Source organism: Calidris pugnax, unplaced genomic scaffold (genome assembly GCF_001431845.1).
Source record: "Calidris pugnax isolate Ruff unplaced genomic scaffold, ASM143184v1 scaffold188, whole genome shotgun sequence".
NCBI classification, from domain to species: domain Eukaryota; kingdom Metazoa; phylum Chordata; class Aves; order Charadriiformes; family Scolopacidae; genus Calidris; species Calidris pugnax.
In genome coordinates, this window is record NW_015091257.1 from 5,922,731 (window position 1) to 5,940,159 (window position 17,429).

The window sequence follows — 17,429 nt, forward strand, 5'->3', positions numbered from 1 at the left end:
AACCTGCTCTACTGCCTCACAGATAAAAGTTTCTGCTTATACTCAGCCTGAAGCTCTCTTGCTGCAACATATTTCTCTTGTTAACTCTGATCCTCCCAGAAGCCTAGTTCTATGTGCTTGATGTCCTCTCGTAGGTGCTGGAGATCTGTTAGATGCCCCAAATCTGCCCCTTCTCCACGGTGACCCAGTCCAGCTCACCCATGTGCTCCTCACAGTGCAAGTGCTTCAGCCCCCTCTGCCTTGGAGGACCCTTATTGGTCTCCAATTTGCCCATGTGTCTTTGATGTGCTGGGGGCCCAAAACCATAGGCAGTATCCAGACTTGCTGAGTAAGGAGTGCTGTGCTCATTTTAATGCAGCCTGGGACACTGCTGGCCCCCTTCTCTTGCACTTTTCAGCAGATCTGTGCCCCAACTTGTCAGCCATGTATATGTATCATGTATAGTTATAATTTATGGCTATATGAGTTGGTTATTGTGAGATAAAATGGTGCTAAATAATAACTTTTTTGGATTGTTTCCAAAGGTGACATTGCATCTTGCCAGCTTTCATCTTGTTTCTGACATAGTTATTTTGAGCTTGGAACCTGTCCTTGTGAGAACTAATCTATAGTGCTTTTAATAGAGAACTATAACTCATCATTTGTTCAGTTGTATTCGAAAGAGATCTATATAATAGCTTTGATAATAAAATCAAAATTAAAGATCAAGCAAATTTCCCTTAGAAACTAGTGAGATATTCATGAGTGTGTTTTGATCTAAGCCAAAATCCTGTTTCTCTTAGACAATCTTTTTCCTACTGACTTAATGGTTCCTTTAATTGCATTTGAAAAATGAGAATTGTGCGCAAGGATGTTTAATACATATTGTTTATATTTATTGAGATGTTATTAGTTATTTAGCAGTTGTATTACATGATCAAATGTGTTTGCTATTGGATTACAATGTTTAGACAGTTTCCTCTTGGACTGTACTTCAGCTATTCATGCCCTGCTTTTCTTGTTACATTGCTCATTGAGATTTCAGTTTGTTTTCTTTTCTTATGCTAGGTAACGAAATAAGTTTTTACCTTCACATAATTTCTGAGAGAGATTTTTATGTTTGCAGTGGAACAGAGTTGTGGTTTTGCTGGGGTTTTTTTTGTACTATTGAATACAGGTTTCCCTATACTCTCCTATAGCTTCCTCTATTTTGTCTTCCTAGACTATAGCATTCACTTGTTATCACTTTGTGATTTTGTTGAAACCTTACAGCATCCTTGAAGCATTTGTCACTTTGTTGATTGTCATACCAATACGAACAACTACAACCAAGGCTTTAAACCACTGAGATACAAGGAAATGTTTTTGCCTTGTACTTCAAGTAGAGCACAAAGCCTTTGGAAAGCACAGGTCGAGAAAAGCAATGCATCTTAATCAAGCTGCATTGCTCTGAATTACAAACTGCATCAACAATTCTTGGAAGCTCATAGTAACCAGAAACTGGTTCCTATAGTTGGCTGAACTATAGGAAAATAACTATACATTTTAAGCTTGTCCTCCAAACTATTGCATTTTTACCAAATGAATCATTAATAAAGTTTTTTTTTTAACATGATTTATCTAATATATGTGAAAATTACAAAATATCACGCCACTCTGCAGAGTGCAGCATGTTGCCTGAGGCTACCTGACTGAAATATGCCCTGTTCTTACTCCAAAATTTGACAGATGCCAAAAGTTCACCCAAGGAGGGTTCATGTGACTTACAATCTCTAATACAGCATGGTGAAACTGAGATAGTGGTCCTGTTTAACCTATTGTCAGGATGCTTCTACCCTGCAGCTACTCACCAAATATTTGTAATACAGCAAACTCGGCAGTAAGAGCCAGCATATTCTGCTGCAAATGCTACTACTTTTGAGACATTCAGCACATCTCAAGTTACTTTAACATTCACTACCAATCTCTGCTGTCATGATACTTATATGATGCTTATACCACATAATGCTTGTTACGGTGCTATTAGCAATCTAGGCACTAGTCAGATGAAACTAGCATTTCCTAGCTGATAGACAAAGACACATCACATCTGTAGTCTTAGCACCCTTCCTTTTCTGCATTCCTTTAAGATTAAAGGCATTTCCTCATCATAGAATAATTTCTCTGATTACAGTACTCAGAGGAGTCCTACTCATCAGCTTCACTCCTCTTTAACAGAAATGTTAAGCCTCCAGTTGGATTTATGACTGGTATCCAGATTTTAGATGTTCAAACTAAAGTGCAGTGTCTATGAAGAAAAATTATCTGGTAGCTTTACAAGTGGTACTTGTTAAAACCTTGTCCCAGTTTTCATGTTATTGTTGATACTGATGATTTGATTAATTTGCTTTATTTGGCAGTTCATCAGCATTTGCTGATATTTTACACCGGGGGTTTAAAGGCCCACTCTAAAGATACTGAAAAAAAAATAGCACCCAGCTATCAGCTGGTCATAGCAATAGTATGATACACCTGGTGCTCCTGGAAATTCTGGATATATTAACTTATTTGTTAACAACTCTCCTCACAAACGGGAAAAGGAAGAACTGAGTGTCTTGATTAAGTACTTGATTTCCTTTTTCATGTTGAAGAGGCAGTGGCATAATAAAATCTATGGTTCTCTTCCCCTTAAGAATCAGAAATTGAGAGTCCTTGCTGCAGAAGTACTATCAACATGTGAAAGGAAGTTTACTACTCTCATATCTCTTTAAGCCTAGCAGTTGCTCAAATAATCTGAACTACACACAAGCATTACTGCAGCAAATAAGGGAGTTCTAGTGAAGAATTGTGTACAGTGATGCCATCTACAAAATAAGCTTTGCAATTTTCCACAGAAACTTACCTTCCCCAAGCACCAGTGGTCTCCTAGACAACAATACCAATACATCACACCAATGACTCTGCAAGTGCAGCTTCAGATTTTCTCCCTCCAGGTCATATTGAATTTATGTTCACTGCTCCTGAGACACTATAACAGCTCCAAAAACACACAGGATAAAACTCTGACCTAGAAGAAATGTAGCTTACTTGGGTTAGCCAGCATATGTTGTGGATTGACCTTGGCTGGATGCCAGGTGCCCACCAACCCTCTCTATCACTGTCCTCTTCAGCAGGATGGCACAGGGGGAGAAAATAAGATGGAAAAAACTTGTCGGTCAAAATAAAGGCAGTTTAATAAAGCATAAGCAAAAGCAAAGGCCACATGCATAAGCAAAGGAAAACAGAAGATTTATTCTCTAATGCCCATCAGCAGTCAATGTCCAGCCACTTCCTGGGAAGTAGGACTTCATTACATGTAGTGGTTGGTCTGGAAGACACATATCGTTATAATGGATGTCCTTCCCCCTCATTCTCCTTTCTCTTAGCTTTTATTGCTGAGCAGACATCTTATGGTATGGAATATCCCTTTGGTCAGTTTGTGTCAGCTGTCCTTGCTATGGCTCCTCCCAAGATCTTGCCCATCTTCAACCTACTGGTGACGTGGGAATATTGGAGAGACCGCCTTGATGCTGTGAGAGCACTGTTCTGCAGCAGCCAAAACACTGGTGTGTTATTAACACCTTTCTAACTACCAATACAAAGCACAGCACCATGAGGGCTGCTATGGGGGAAATTAACTTCATCTCAGCCAGACCCAATACAACTTCCACCCGTTATATGATTTGCATCATGCTTAAGTCCCACTTAATTTACTATGTACATATATATCTTCTAGCCATCCCATTGCATTTAATTCTCATTACTGAAATCCTTTCTTACCAACATTTACAACTTAAGCTATGTAATTAAATGATTTTTATACCCAACATAGACATTTATACATTCTCATTATCTGCTACCCCATGTCCTTTAACATGTAGATGTTATTCTCCCATTCCCATTCCATGGGCTTCTTCCAGTCCTCCAGATGTTAATAAGGACAGGATATGACTGTCAAGGTGGGTGTCCAGGACAGGAGAAGCAGTATGTTCAATCATTGGGCACTAACACCAGCTTGGTTTGGGTCATCATTGCACTTGTCTGGTTCCTTGTGAAATTCAGTCTTTGCTGGTTCAGGTTGTTCCTGCCACATTACTTTCTGCAATAGGGAACTTACATGACACATCATTTCCCCCCCAGTGTTAAATATCCTGGAGGCTCACACTGGGTCTCTCCATATTTCTGCATTACCCAGGTACACCCAGGTCCCTGGGTGAAGACAACCCCATGAATGAGTTTGCCTTTTCGCAAGGGAGGGAGCAATCCACATCATCTTCCCCAGCTACTTCCCTGTGTGCACTACAGGGATCTTATCTTCTCCCACAGTATGTAGCAGTTTTGTTTGGGCAGGACCAGGATGGTTAGCAGATGCTCTGATGTTAAACAGCCAAGGGGCTTCTGCTGGGTTTGTAACCCAATGCTTCCATGCCCCATTGCCCAACACTCCCAACACAGTCTTTAACAGTCTATTATATCTCTCATTTTTTTCCAGAAGTTGTGCGTGAAAGGGAATGTGATACACCCACTCAGTGCCATGTTTCTTTGCCCAGGAATTTATGAGGTTATTTTGGAAATTAGTCCCATTTTCTGATTCAATTCTTTCTGGGGAACAATGTCACCAAAAATTTCCCTTTCAAGGTCTAAGATGGTGTTTTGGGCAGTAGCATGGTTTAAAGGGTATGTTTCTAGACAACCAGCAGTTGCTTCCAACATGATGAGTATGCAGCACTCACCTTGGCAGTGGTCCACCCTCCTGGTGCCCTTTAGGCGGCATGTCAGTTTGCCAGGGTTTCTTGCCTGGTCTTCATTAACTCTGGAGTGGGTCCTTTCCATGGGGTGCTGTCCTTCAGGAACAGAATGCTCCAGCATGGGTCCTCCATGGGGTCACAAGTCCTGCCAGCAAGCCTTCTCCAGCATGGGTTCCTCTCTCCACAGGACCACAGGTCCTCCCAGGAGCCCTCTCCAGTAAAGGCTCTCCACAGGCTCACAGCCTCCTTCAGGCTGCAGGTGGAGATCTGTTCCAAAGTTAATGGGCTCCAACCTCCATAGGCTGCAGAGGGACAGCCTGCCTCACCATGGTCTTCACCACAAGATGCAGGAGAATCTCTGCTCCAGCTCATGGAGCAACTACTCCCCCACCTTCTTCACTTCTTTCCACATGACATCCGCAGAGTTGTTGATCTCACATAATCTTACTCTCTCCAGCTGGAATTGCTGTTGCGTGGCAACTTTTTCCTGTTCTTAAATATGTTATCCTTGAAGTTCTACCTCTATTGCTGATGGGCTCAGCCTTGGCCAGTGGTGGGTCTGTCTTGGAGCAGGCTGACATCAGCTCTATCAGACGTGCAGGAAGCTACCAAAACCTTGCCATGTAAACCCAACACAAGTCTGCGTGCAGAATTTTTGCAGGTAAACACTAAAGACAGAAGGAGTATGAAAGAAGGAGAGACAAATGTGAAACATATCAGGGCAAGTCATGGGGTGCCAGCAGGAAGTAATCAGTGTCACAGTGCTGCTGTGTATGACCAGTGGTGTTTGTAAAGTGGTGTTTGCACCCCAGGTCATTCCAGGGTATTTAGGGAAAGACTGAAGGTGGGAAAAGGAGACATCATAGCAGTTTGGGCAGGTACAATGTGGGGAAAGAGAAGGTAAAGGGGGACCAGTGGGGTGTGAGCAGGGGCTGGTCAGTCCATGCACCTAGCTGTGCCTGTGCCAGCCAGCACAGCCTCCTTTGTCTCCTCACTAAACTCTTTTTCAGATGTTTTTCCCAGGAGAGGGTTCCCCATCCCCCCCTTCCCATTCACAGGAGGGTGGTGGGACAGGGGCCAGCACTGGAGACACCTGGGGCATGTACGGTGTGGGTGCATGTGCAGGGGTTAACTTTTGTGAGTGTGTATGTAAGGGGAGGCTGTGCCAGCAGCTGGAGTGGGACTGCAACTGAGGAAGCCTGTATGTCCAAGTGCCAGTTAATTGGGAAACTGGGTCCAGCTACTGAACATCTTAAGTCTAGCTACTGGAGAGACCCTTACTGTATGTGTGTATATACATGCATTTTTTTTCCACTAAGAGACCTTCATCCTGAGTAGCCAGTGAGGTGAAGGAGAAGAGGCCTGTGGTGCTCTTTGTGCCCACGTCAGTGCAGTTGCCCTGGGGGTTTGCCGTGTGTCCATCTACATGTGCTGCATAGCAAGTGCACGTGTGGCTGCAGGCAGTGCTCGTTCAGCAGTGGGCCTGAAGGCATGGAGCTGCAGCAGCCTCGCCTTTTTCATGGTGTCTGATTTAGAAACTTGTAACAAAAATAGTTTAAGAATGTCACTAATTTCACAGTTTAACCTAGGAAAAGCAGGCAGTTCATGGTGCTTTACAGATGATTACTGAAAATTGAACCAAGTCACAACTACATGTGTTACAGCCATGGTTAGGATGATTGATCTAAACACGATTTTAGATCTCATAGTTGAGTACTTTTCACTCCTATACACAAGCAAAGATTTTTTTTTTCCCCTCTGTTCATTTGGCTGAAAGTGCTAGAAAAATTGTATCTCTGCTCTCTTGGGTATTGAGTACATGCCTTACTTGTTTACACAGGTGATTTCTGAATATTTCTTCCATTTCCACTGTGAAATGAAACAAGCACAAATGAAGTCACCAAAATTCATAAGGCTTAGCCATAAAAGTAAAGGAGGACAAGCTAGAGAAATTGGAAAATCTACCAGGATCCCTAGAAGAAACAGGCCTTGTATAATTCAGCAAAAGTGCAGCTACAAGCACTGAAGGATTTTTTTTGCTATGCCTCCTTGTAAAGGTGGTCAGAACATAAATCCTGCAAAAGAAGGCATGGTGAAACAACTCTGATTTAACTACCAGTACGTTATTTTTTTTTATTAATAGGTACTATGGAGAATTAGTTCCCAATGGCCTCAGTCGAAACTTTGCACTTTTTACAGGAAAAGCAGGTTAAATGGCTAGGGAATGAGAGGCACACAAATTCTCTAAATGACTTCAACTGCAGGTACAGCCCAGGACAGGAGTAGAAGTTTAGCCTTGAAGTTAAGATTTTATGCTTGTTGACCAGTGTGGAAAGTAAGCTTTCTTAGTGTGGGAGGAACACATACTAATGAACATCAAACGTTCTGCATTTCTGACTGGTCCAAAGCAGACTCTGTAATGTAACACCCACACAGCCATCCAGTTTTTGCTATGAAGGAAAAGATGGAGAAGAGTGAACCATACTTTGAATCACTACTCTCACACGCAGATGTGCCCGCAAACTAATGTTTTATAATGGCTCCAGTTATTGCATTCAAGAAAAGACATACTGGATTTGACAGCCCAACCATTTCACCCACACATCTGGAAGCACTTGAAGCATGCATTACTCAGCTGTCCCACACTCAGCTCACTGTAGAATTGATTTCCATCACCTGCAGTTGAATATTTTCATAGCATTTGAATGCTTACTTTTTTTTTTCACAATGTGCTTGGAAATGCAGTTCACTCACACAATTCTTGTCAACACAGGATGCTCATAAGCATACTTCTGATGAGTCACTTCTATACATTTATTCCTTTGTTGCAGTATATTTGTGACCTTACTAGACTCAAGAAACATTTCATGGTGAAAGGGTTAAAAGCTCATGGTACTGTATTCTACTTAAAGTAGATGAAAGATCTGGTGGTAAAACAAGAGCTTGAGAAAACTTTAAACAAAAATTTAAAATCCACAGAAGAGGCTGTATTGTTAGAAACTCTCAATAAGAAACCACATGAAAATGAAACAAGTAATTTAAAGACAGAGAAAAAGACAAAATAATTAAAACATCTCCTCATATGTTTGAAGATGATAGCCAAGTAAAGTAAAAAGACCCAGTAGAGATGCTTCTTAGGTAAAATACAAACAATGCTTGAGTTACTCCTGCTTGAAGGAAGTAAGATTCCTATATAGATAGTATCAACTCAGTTTAGAAACTAAGTGTGGTATTATGCTGATGACACGTTCACTGGACGGCATCTAGGAAAAGACTTTTCAAAGGAAAGGACTGGGCTTCTGGCTTGGGCTTCTGGCTTGAAAAGTATATGTGCAAAGGTATGCCTGAATGGTTCTCCAAGCAAGTGATCAAGTTTGAAGAAAAAGTCCCTCAGGTTCTCAGAGATATGAAGAATGACAGAATGCTTTCAAATTTATTTTGTGGGTCCAGTGGTAGAAAAACCTAAAGAAAATTAATTTTGACTTATAATTGTAGGTCTCCTCCCTCAATACTCTGAAATAAGGTAGAAACATTTCTTTTGCAGCGGACTGATAAGCAAGACACAGCTGCAGTTGTGGTGAAAAGGGCATTTTCTCTTTAGATAGTCCTGCCTAAGATTGAATCTGACAGCTGTTCTGAGAATATTCAAAGATGGTAAGAGTTCAACAGCAAAAAAATACATTTCTTATGAACTAAGCCACCAGGCATAGTAGAACAAATGAAACAGATGATTGAAACAATACTGAGGAAGTTGCCAGATGGCAAAGGAATAATTGGGATTTGAAAATTTCCTTAGTTCCACCTCCCTAGCTACTAACAGAAACTCCCTTTTAGGTAATGATAGGCTGAAGTATATACATGCCAGAAGACCTGATGATGAATATTATTGCTCTCAGATACAGGGGTAAATCATTATGCAAATATTATGTAAATTTCTGAATCAGGTACAGTTGTAAGTAGCTACTAAATTAAAGAAATCCAAAACTAAAGCAAAAGCTTGTTTTGACAAATTTCGGAGAGACAATACCTGGGAGGGTGGAGATCTGGGAATGCAATTAGCCTATGCAAATCCTGAACATAGGCTATGTCACAAATGCAATGGGCTGTAACCAAACTACAGGCAAGGTCAACTCTTTTGCAAATTAAAGTTACTGGAGAGAAGAAAGCAATAGATAAAATTTACCATTCAAGTCAGCTGAAATTGTGCAAGCAAAGAAATTTTTCAGAACTGATGCAGACCCATCTCTGGTGTATTCATGCAAAGATGGAACTGGGAAGAAAGGTTAATTTTTTGCCTCTTCCTTCTCAGTGCTTCTAAGAGAGCTGATTTTGTTTTCATAGCAGTTTTTGCAAAAACAGAGACTAAAATTTAGAATTACTGCAATGATCACTATAAGAAGGAAAATCAAAGAAGTTTTTAATTCATAACACTATTCTGACAGTCCACTCTTTAATTAAATTTATAACATTAAAGGATTAAGTCCCATTATATATGTCATTTACAGTAAGAGACCCATGTTGACCCCAAGATGTGAGCTGAGAACAAAATAAGATGAAATCTTCAATCCAGAGAAACCAAAATATTCCAGAGAATTAACTTTAAAATAACTTTATTGAAAATATTAGTCACAGAAGACTAGGAATTATTCAGAGTGATGTAACTGTCTGAAAAAATTACAGACCTTGTAAACATAATAGAGATAAGAGTTTGAAGAGTAAAATTCTCTTAATTTTCAAGATTTTAAGAAATATTAGTATCATAGAATCATAGAATTGTCTAGGTTGGAAGGGACCTATAAGATCATTTAGTCCAACCATCAACATAACTCTGATAAAAAATGCCATCACTAAGCCATGTCACTAAGCACTATGTCAGCCCATCTTTTGAATACCTCCAGGGATGGTGCCTCAACCACTTCCCTGAGCAGCCCATTCCAATGCTTAATAACCCTTCCAGTGTAAAAATATTTCCTAATATCCAATCCGAACCTCCCCTGGTGCAACTTAAGGCCCTTTCCTCTTGTCTTTATTGCTTCTGACTTGGGAGAAGAGACTTACCCCCGCCTCTTTACAACCTCCTTTCAGGTAGTTGTAGAGAGCAATAAGGTCTTCCCTCAGCCTCCTTTTCTCTAGGCTAATTAACCCCAGCTCCCTCAGCCTGTTATCATCATAAGACTTATTCTCTAGACCCCTCACCAGCTTTCTTGCCCTTCTCTAGTGCTTCAGCGCCTCAATGTCTTTTTTGTGGCAAGGGGCACAAAGTGCCCAGCCCCATTAACAAATGCCTGGCCTTTCAGGGCTAACTGTCCTCAAGATTTGGTTGTTGAATTGGAAGGATGGGAAGATCTTTTGCTGCAGCAGCTGGGAAACTCAGTCCAAGTTCAGTGCCAGAATATGTATCCAGGGGAGAGCTCATCTCTTACTGTGTAATTGCAAACAAAAACCTGAGTTACTACAAGTGGATGAATTTAATTTATCACCATGTTTCTGGACAGTGCAGGGTTAACTCGTACACTATTTACAGGTTTTATTGTTACATAAGCCACTCTGATCTTGTTTTGTGGTCAGCTTTCACTATAATTTCTTCTGCTGTTTCTTGCCTACGAGCTGATCCTTAATTCCTCTTCTATGCAATCTTTTCAGTGTGGATCATAAGCAGAAGGGAAGCTTTTCCTGAAGGATGCAAATTAGAAGGTCCAAGAACTGAATGCATATGAGGGACTAGGAGACATTAATCATGTACTTCTGGAAGAAGACTATCTGTAGTACTGTCTGTGATTGAAGGAAGTACAGAGCCAATTACAAAAACAGTTTGAAATGTTATGGTAACCTTTTCAAAGAGGCACTTGAACCTGTAAATATAATTTTCTGGATGACTAAAACAATATCTCCTGGAACAGCCCAATTTGCATTTGAAGTGACAATGCCTACCTGTGATCTGCAGAAAGACAAGGGCAAGAGAAAACTGAAGAATCTGCCATCATGGCTTGTGATGTGCCCCACAAATATAAGCTCATTACTTCAATAGGAAGAGTAATATGTAATGGAAACAAACAGTGACTGCTGGTTAGTAAATTTTCTTAATTTTTTAAAGGCTGAGCTCTGTCTTATGACTGTTCCAGTTTTCAACTAGTTTTCTAAAAACCTAACAAAAAGAAAAGAACCAGCTTAAAATAGAAAAATGCTAGCCTAGAAAAAGCTTAGCTCTATTGGAAAGAAAGAAAAAAAAAAAAAAAGTGCATTAGTCTTAAAGCAGTCCATTAACTGGAAAAAGACAAGAAATCCTGGAAAGCCTGAAATGTGGTACAAAACAGTATTTATTTTGACTGGAGAAGATTAAATCATAAGCATAAGCATAAAATGTTGGCATTAGACTTTAGAATAACCATGAATGTGTTAACAAAATTATAATATAGTATTGTGTAAACAATTGGCATCATAATCATTCAATGAGTTAATATGAAATTCAGTCTTCTAAGCTAAAAGGATATTAAAGAATAGCTTTTTATAATATTTTCCCAAGCTGATGTTGACTCCTACTTGCTGCACAACTTGTTTCCAACAGGTGATCTGATCACTGTTGTAGTGATGCTGACACTTGTCTGTATTATACAATTTTGATTAGTTTTAGTAGAAAAATGAGCTATACTGATAGCTCATAATTTAACTTTTTCAAAACAAATTTTACCTTTGATAAGTCTGCCTGTGAATGTTTAGAGAGATGACTCTAACAACAAACAAGCCAAGAAAAGAAATACTTTGAACTTTATTAAATGGGAAAACTACAGGGTGTTGAAATGAGACAAGGGCTTAGAATTTCCACTCATTGGGACACCAACACAAAGTCATCAGTAAATAACCTCAATTTTTTCCTAGAAATCTCTCTTGTGCTTCCGTGCACAGAGTTATCCATCATGACGCCCAAAGCCCTGTACAGAGTCACTGCTCCCCAGATGATCTCCTGCAAATTCTTAGCACACTTTCATCTTTGACTGAAGATATACGGCCTTTTTGCCTGTATTAGAGCAAATACTATTTGCTTATAACCCACTTACCAAGTGAGCTGTGTCCTTTCTTGAGAGGAATATTTGACCTGCTTTGAAATCTAGCTTCTGCAAAATGAGTTGCATTTAATCATGATGCCAACAAGCAGTACGAAACTGATGACACACTTTGTCTCCTAGGATCTTGTGCCGCTGGATATAAGTTCAACCAAAGTCAACAAGCCTTGAATAAAAAGGATGAGAAATTCTTCATTTAAATGAACTCTGCTTCATATTTACTTGGCTTTTTGAACTCCTGAGCCTCAAGAATAATGCTGTAAAACTGGGTGCACTTAGTATTATTACCACTCAAGAACTATAGGCGTGTTCCTCACATAGTCCCTTTAGCTTTCCTAAAATTACAAAAATGGCTGTCAGTCAGCTACTGATCAAAGCATATTGAAACAAAAAAATAAATTCATAAAATTTTGAAATGTTTAACTTCAGAGATAACTGCACATTTTTTTCAGATGAGGGAACCCTTTGACTGCAGAGTAATTTGTTTATTTAGTTAAGCTGGCACTGTTATGAAGGTACATTTGATGGGATATAACTACAGCAATTCTCTGTCTTGAGACTGTTTATTTTAGCAGTCCATGCACATTTCTCTCTGCCTGACAGTATTGCAGTGTCTGCTTAGATGAAGTAGGTACTCACTGTTCCTTGTTTCTTTTTTCTTTTTGGCAGAGAGCTTCTTCTTGAAACCTCTATGTTCTTGTGGGTTTTTTTGTTGTTTTTGTTTTGGTTTATTTTGTTGTTTTGTTCTTCTCAATAATTCTTAAGGCCTGGAAACATGTTTTATCAATTGACAATAAGACTAAATAAATAGGTTTCTTCCTGTGATGTGGTAAGAAAGGACTAACCCAAGCTCAATATATTGGAGTGACATCTTTGTTCTTGGGTAGCACAGGAGTGCAATGTATTTCTTTGTTACACAAGTAATCAGCAAGATAAGGTGAATTTCACACAATATTGCTCCCCCATCCTGTGTTGGCTTGAGAAAAATTCCTGTTACTTTTCTTGTTGCAGTGGTCAAAGGAAACATTCTGTATATGCAGTAATAAAAAACAATCATGGAAGGAATCAACCCCCATTATTTTTCAGAAAATCAAAAATCAGAGGGAACTCTGAAATAACAGATACCAGAAAGTAACTTGTCTGTGCAGTCTGCATTCATCTCTCTTTCTTGCATCCCGGTCTTATTTGCACAGTCACATTTACACAGAATCTGAATCATGCAGGGCCCAGAAAAGGTGGTGCTCACTAGCAAACAGTTGTTCACATTGCTGTTTCTTCCACATCATTCCATGTGTTTTCTCAAGTCTTGGTTGCTGATTCCCATTGAAACCTGTATAAAATTAGTTCCTTGGCCCTTTGATTAAGGCCAGAATGAGTATAATTAATTGTTTCACAGAATGAGTTTTTACTATATAAAATGATAAAACAATATGCAGCATGTTCTGTATTCAAACCATTAATTATTTCTAATTACCTTTGTTTACACAGTAACTTTTTGCCTTGGTAGAACTGTGTGTCCAAACTGAGATCAGCTGCATGTCAAATATTCATGATAGGTTCCATTTAACAGGCTTTAGTGTACCTTGACTGGACTTCAGGTGCTGTTTCAGAGTGGGAGCAAGTCTCACGTAGATTGTATGTCCTGTCTACTAGCCCATTGTAGACTTGAATACCTTATGGCACCTCAGATATAAATGTTTAAGCAAATGATGTAGATCACCTAGTCAATATTTTAGCTTCAGTCTTAAAACTATTCAGTGTACCCTGATGTACTCCAAATATCTTGCTTTCAAAAATAAATATTTTTGTACCAAGCCTATATAATACACTAGAGAATCTTTATCAATTAATTAAATTCACTGCTGGACTCACGGAGGTATGTCATGTCATCATGTGACACAATTTTTGGAAATTTCTGTATACTTTTTTGTCCCATAGACGATTCCTTCTGTTCCTTCCAGTCTATGGGGGTGCAACTTCAGTATCTTCTCCATTACTATTTCCAACCTCGTTATCATCGTATGATCAATTTTGCTTTCAATTTCTCACGTTTTTTTTTATCTCAGCCCTTGGCTCTTTGCCCTTCCTGTAGAACAACTATAGTTTCCTATAACTGACACATAATTCCTAATCCATCTCTGTCTCTACTGTGATTCCCATATTCTCAGTTCTCTTCCTACTTAAATCTCTTTACTGTCTCCTGGTATTTCACCTGGCCTTACCTCCAAATATCCTTTTTCTCACTACCTCCTAGACTTTGACTAATTTCTAGATTTTTCTTTACTCTCTCCATTGTTCTTTAGATTTCCACGTCTTTTATTATATCCTGTCCTCAGTTATTGCCAGTTCTGCTGTCATCTTTTCTCTTTGTTCTTCACCATCTCAAACTCTGTGCTGTTTCAAAATTTATCTGCCCTAATTCCCAGTGTTTTTATTCAGTCTGTCTTAATCTCCTCCTGGGACATATGCTCTTTCCTCAACAAACTTGTGATCAACCTATGTCCATAGAGCTATATGTTCTTCATCCAACTGCTCTTCAGCAACCTCTTTGTATTTTTACTTTCTCCAATTTTCAATTGGTTTATTTGGTTTCTGACCTGCATTTTGTTATCTTGTTATTCAAATCAATAGCCTCTTCTTCCTCGTATGCTGATGACAGAATGATGTGAATGCTGATGTGTAAACATGGTAGGAAGATAATTTTTAGTTGCTTTGTCTGCTGCTGGATTCCAGATCTTTAAGACCACAGCACAAAAAGCCGTACTTAAACAAAAAGTGGAAACCCTCATAGTATGAATGAACTCTTTCAAAGGTATGAAGGAGATTAAGAAAACCTTTATTAAGCACAGGAAATTCGATTTATCAAGACTTTGTAAATTAGCCAGGTTTGTGTAATTCTCCATATATTTACAGTAACAGAATTTAACTCCCCTGCCAAGAGTCAAGCTCTTTTTATGAAGACAAGGACTGGAGCTTCCTGCTTAATATAACTTCTGTACAGCATAGTTTGAGAACTAATAGGACTCCAGATTTCTATAAAAGCAATTTTACCAGAATAACTCAAATTATTCTGTATAAAGCTAAAAACATAACAATTTCTACACCTGAGACTTTATGCAATACAGTAAGCCTGATGCAGGATGCAGGTATCTAGCACCATTCAGAATACAGAATAATCTTTCAGATTTTCATTTGAACACTATGGCCTGACAATGTTTCAGTTATCACTTATTTCACATGCTGCAGACACAATGGAAAACTTAAACTTGGTCACAGTTCAAATGGCAGAATATCAAGGAGAATTCCTAATCAATGGGAAGAGTTGTAGTGACTAGGCTGATCAAAATTTTATTTGTATGCTTTGATCCAAAGTTCATTGACTTTTTTAAGAGTCTATTGACTTCTGTGCCCTTTAAAAGGGGTTTAAGTGCCTCTTTCTGAGAGATTACTACAGGATATTGAGCTCCCTCATGGTAAACTGTTCGATCTTTCCTTGAACAGAGCATGGTTCTGTGATTTATAACACTTCACCTGAAAATGAAAATCTCAGACACCTAAAATATAGCAGTATTATTTTAAAGTGAAAGCACTATTCAGATTAATTTATTAATGCAAAAGCTAAATTTTAATTTGTGCATGGGCATTTTGGAAGAACTTGGTCAATGTTAATCTGTCAATTTCAGCTAGATTAATTGTTTCTGAATTCCAGATTTTTACCTGGGAGTTTTTTAATGATTGTCATATTACACAGGAGAGCTCATTTCAAGATAAACCAATTACTTTTCTATTAAACTATTACATTCAAGACTCTACAGACATGGCTCAGCTAGCTGAAATAAATTTGTATGCATAGGATTATATATAAATTCTATATAAGCAGCTGCATAAATGAATTTGTATGTTGGCAAGCAGAAGATATACAACAAAATATATAAATATAATCAAAGAGCTTCCACACCACTGACTGGATATAAAGTATTCTTTTTTTTTTGTTCTGTATGATAGACTAAAAAACAAATCCACCATGAACAAACAGTTGAAACACTAAAAAAAAAAAGGGCCACAATCTATAAATATAGACATTTAATATCCATATAAAGCATTTTTGTAAATGAAATTCAAAACATTATTTCCTCTGACTTCTCCTTTTTGTTTTTGTCTTTGCACTTTCAGTAGGCAAGTCAATGAAGAGTTAATCTTAATGACAGGGTAGGTAGCGTGCACTACAATAAACAATTTTTTTAGTTGATTGGATACCTGAGAGATAATACTGAGACATTCAGTAAGCACAAGTCTCATTCTTCTTATTATATTAGTATAATTTTCTTATTTTATGATACATGATAGAATGAGAATACTTTAAAGTACTGTGGCTCCCAAGAACCATTTACATATAAAAACAACTAAATTCTTCAGCCTTAACTGAAAAGTGTTCTGCAGCCCAGAACTAGAAGATCCTTGAAAATAAATACACGTCTAAATGCTTTCTTTACATTGTGTAATATAAAGGCAAAAATGGCATTTACATAATTCTGTTCTTATTTTGGCACGAATGGATGGACTATTGGGTATCGCGCTATATAGAATTTTTTCTGAACTGGTGGTGTCATCCTCATGATGTTGAAAGACAGAAGTTGCTATAGCCTTTCAAAAAGAACATGCTGGGGGCTGTGCGTGAGAAGCACATGAACTGAGGGTAATACATGAATCAGAGAGTCTTGAGCTGGTGAGGCACAAAGGGGCAAATGTGTAACAGCCAGCACACTTGAGAGTAATTCCTCCAAAATCCAGGGCTGACCTAAGGTCCTGCAAAGTGAGATTTCAACAAGAAATGAACACATTCTGTTCATAAGCTCCGCTGTGCACTCATCCAGCACTACTGCTGACATACAGACATGGTGTGCTGGATGAGAAATTAGTTTATGCTGTTTGGCATACTAAGCTGGGTTCACCAGTTTAGGTATTTCACTGAATTTCTAGAGTTGGAAGGGACCATAGAGATCATCTAGTCCAACTCCCCTGCTGAAGCAGGATTGCCTAGAGCTAGAGCATGTTACTCAGGACTGCATCCAGGCGGGTTTTGAAAATCTCCAAAGAAGGGGACTCCACAACCTCCCTGGGCAGCCTGTTCCAGGGTTCCGTCACCCTCACCGTGAAGAAGTTTCTCCTCATATTTGAGTGGAACCTCTTATGTTCCAACTTGTGCCCGTACTCTGTTTGCATTTTATCTTTTGGGGACATATCTGAGAGCCTAATTAATTATTTCCCTCACCCACTTGTTCCCCTTCCAGATATGCTGTTATACTTGTGCCCGTATAATGCTCAGCTGATGAGCTATGCTGCATCTCATTCTTGAGAAACTATGTCACGTGTAACTCTTTGCAGAAATGACCACTTTTACATGACAATACTAAAAGATTATTTTAAATGTGCAGAAAAATTGTTAAAAAATGTTTATTTTCCCTCAGCTAGACGTAGTTAATCATTCTGAACTAGCACAATGTAGCACTTGGTGTGCTTAGAAACCAGAGAAATAGGAAGCTTCAGCAGCATCAAAGTAAATTAGCTACAATTCCAAGCTAATCAGTCTTAAACATGAACTTTCTGAATGTAAAGGCTTAAA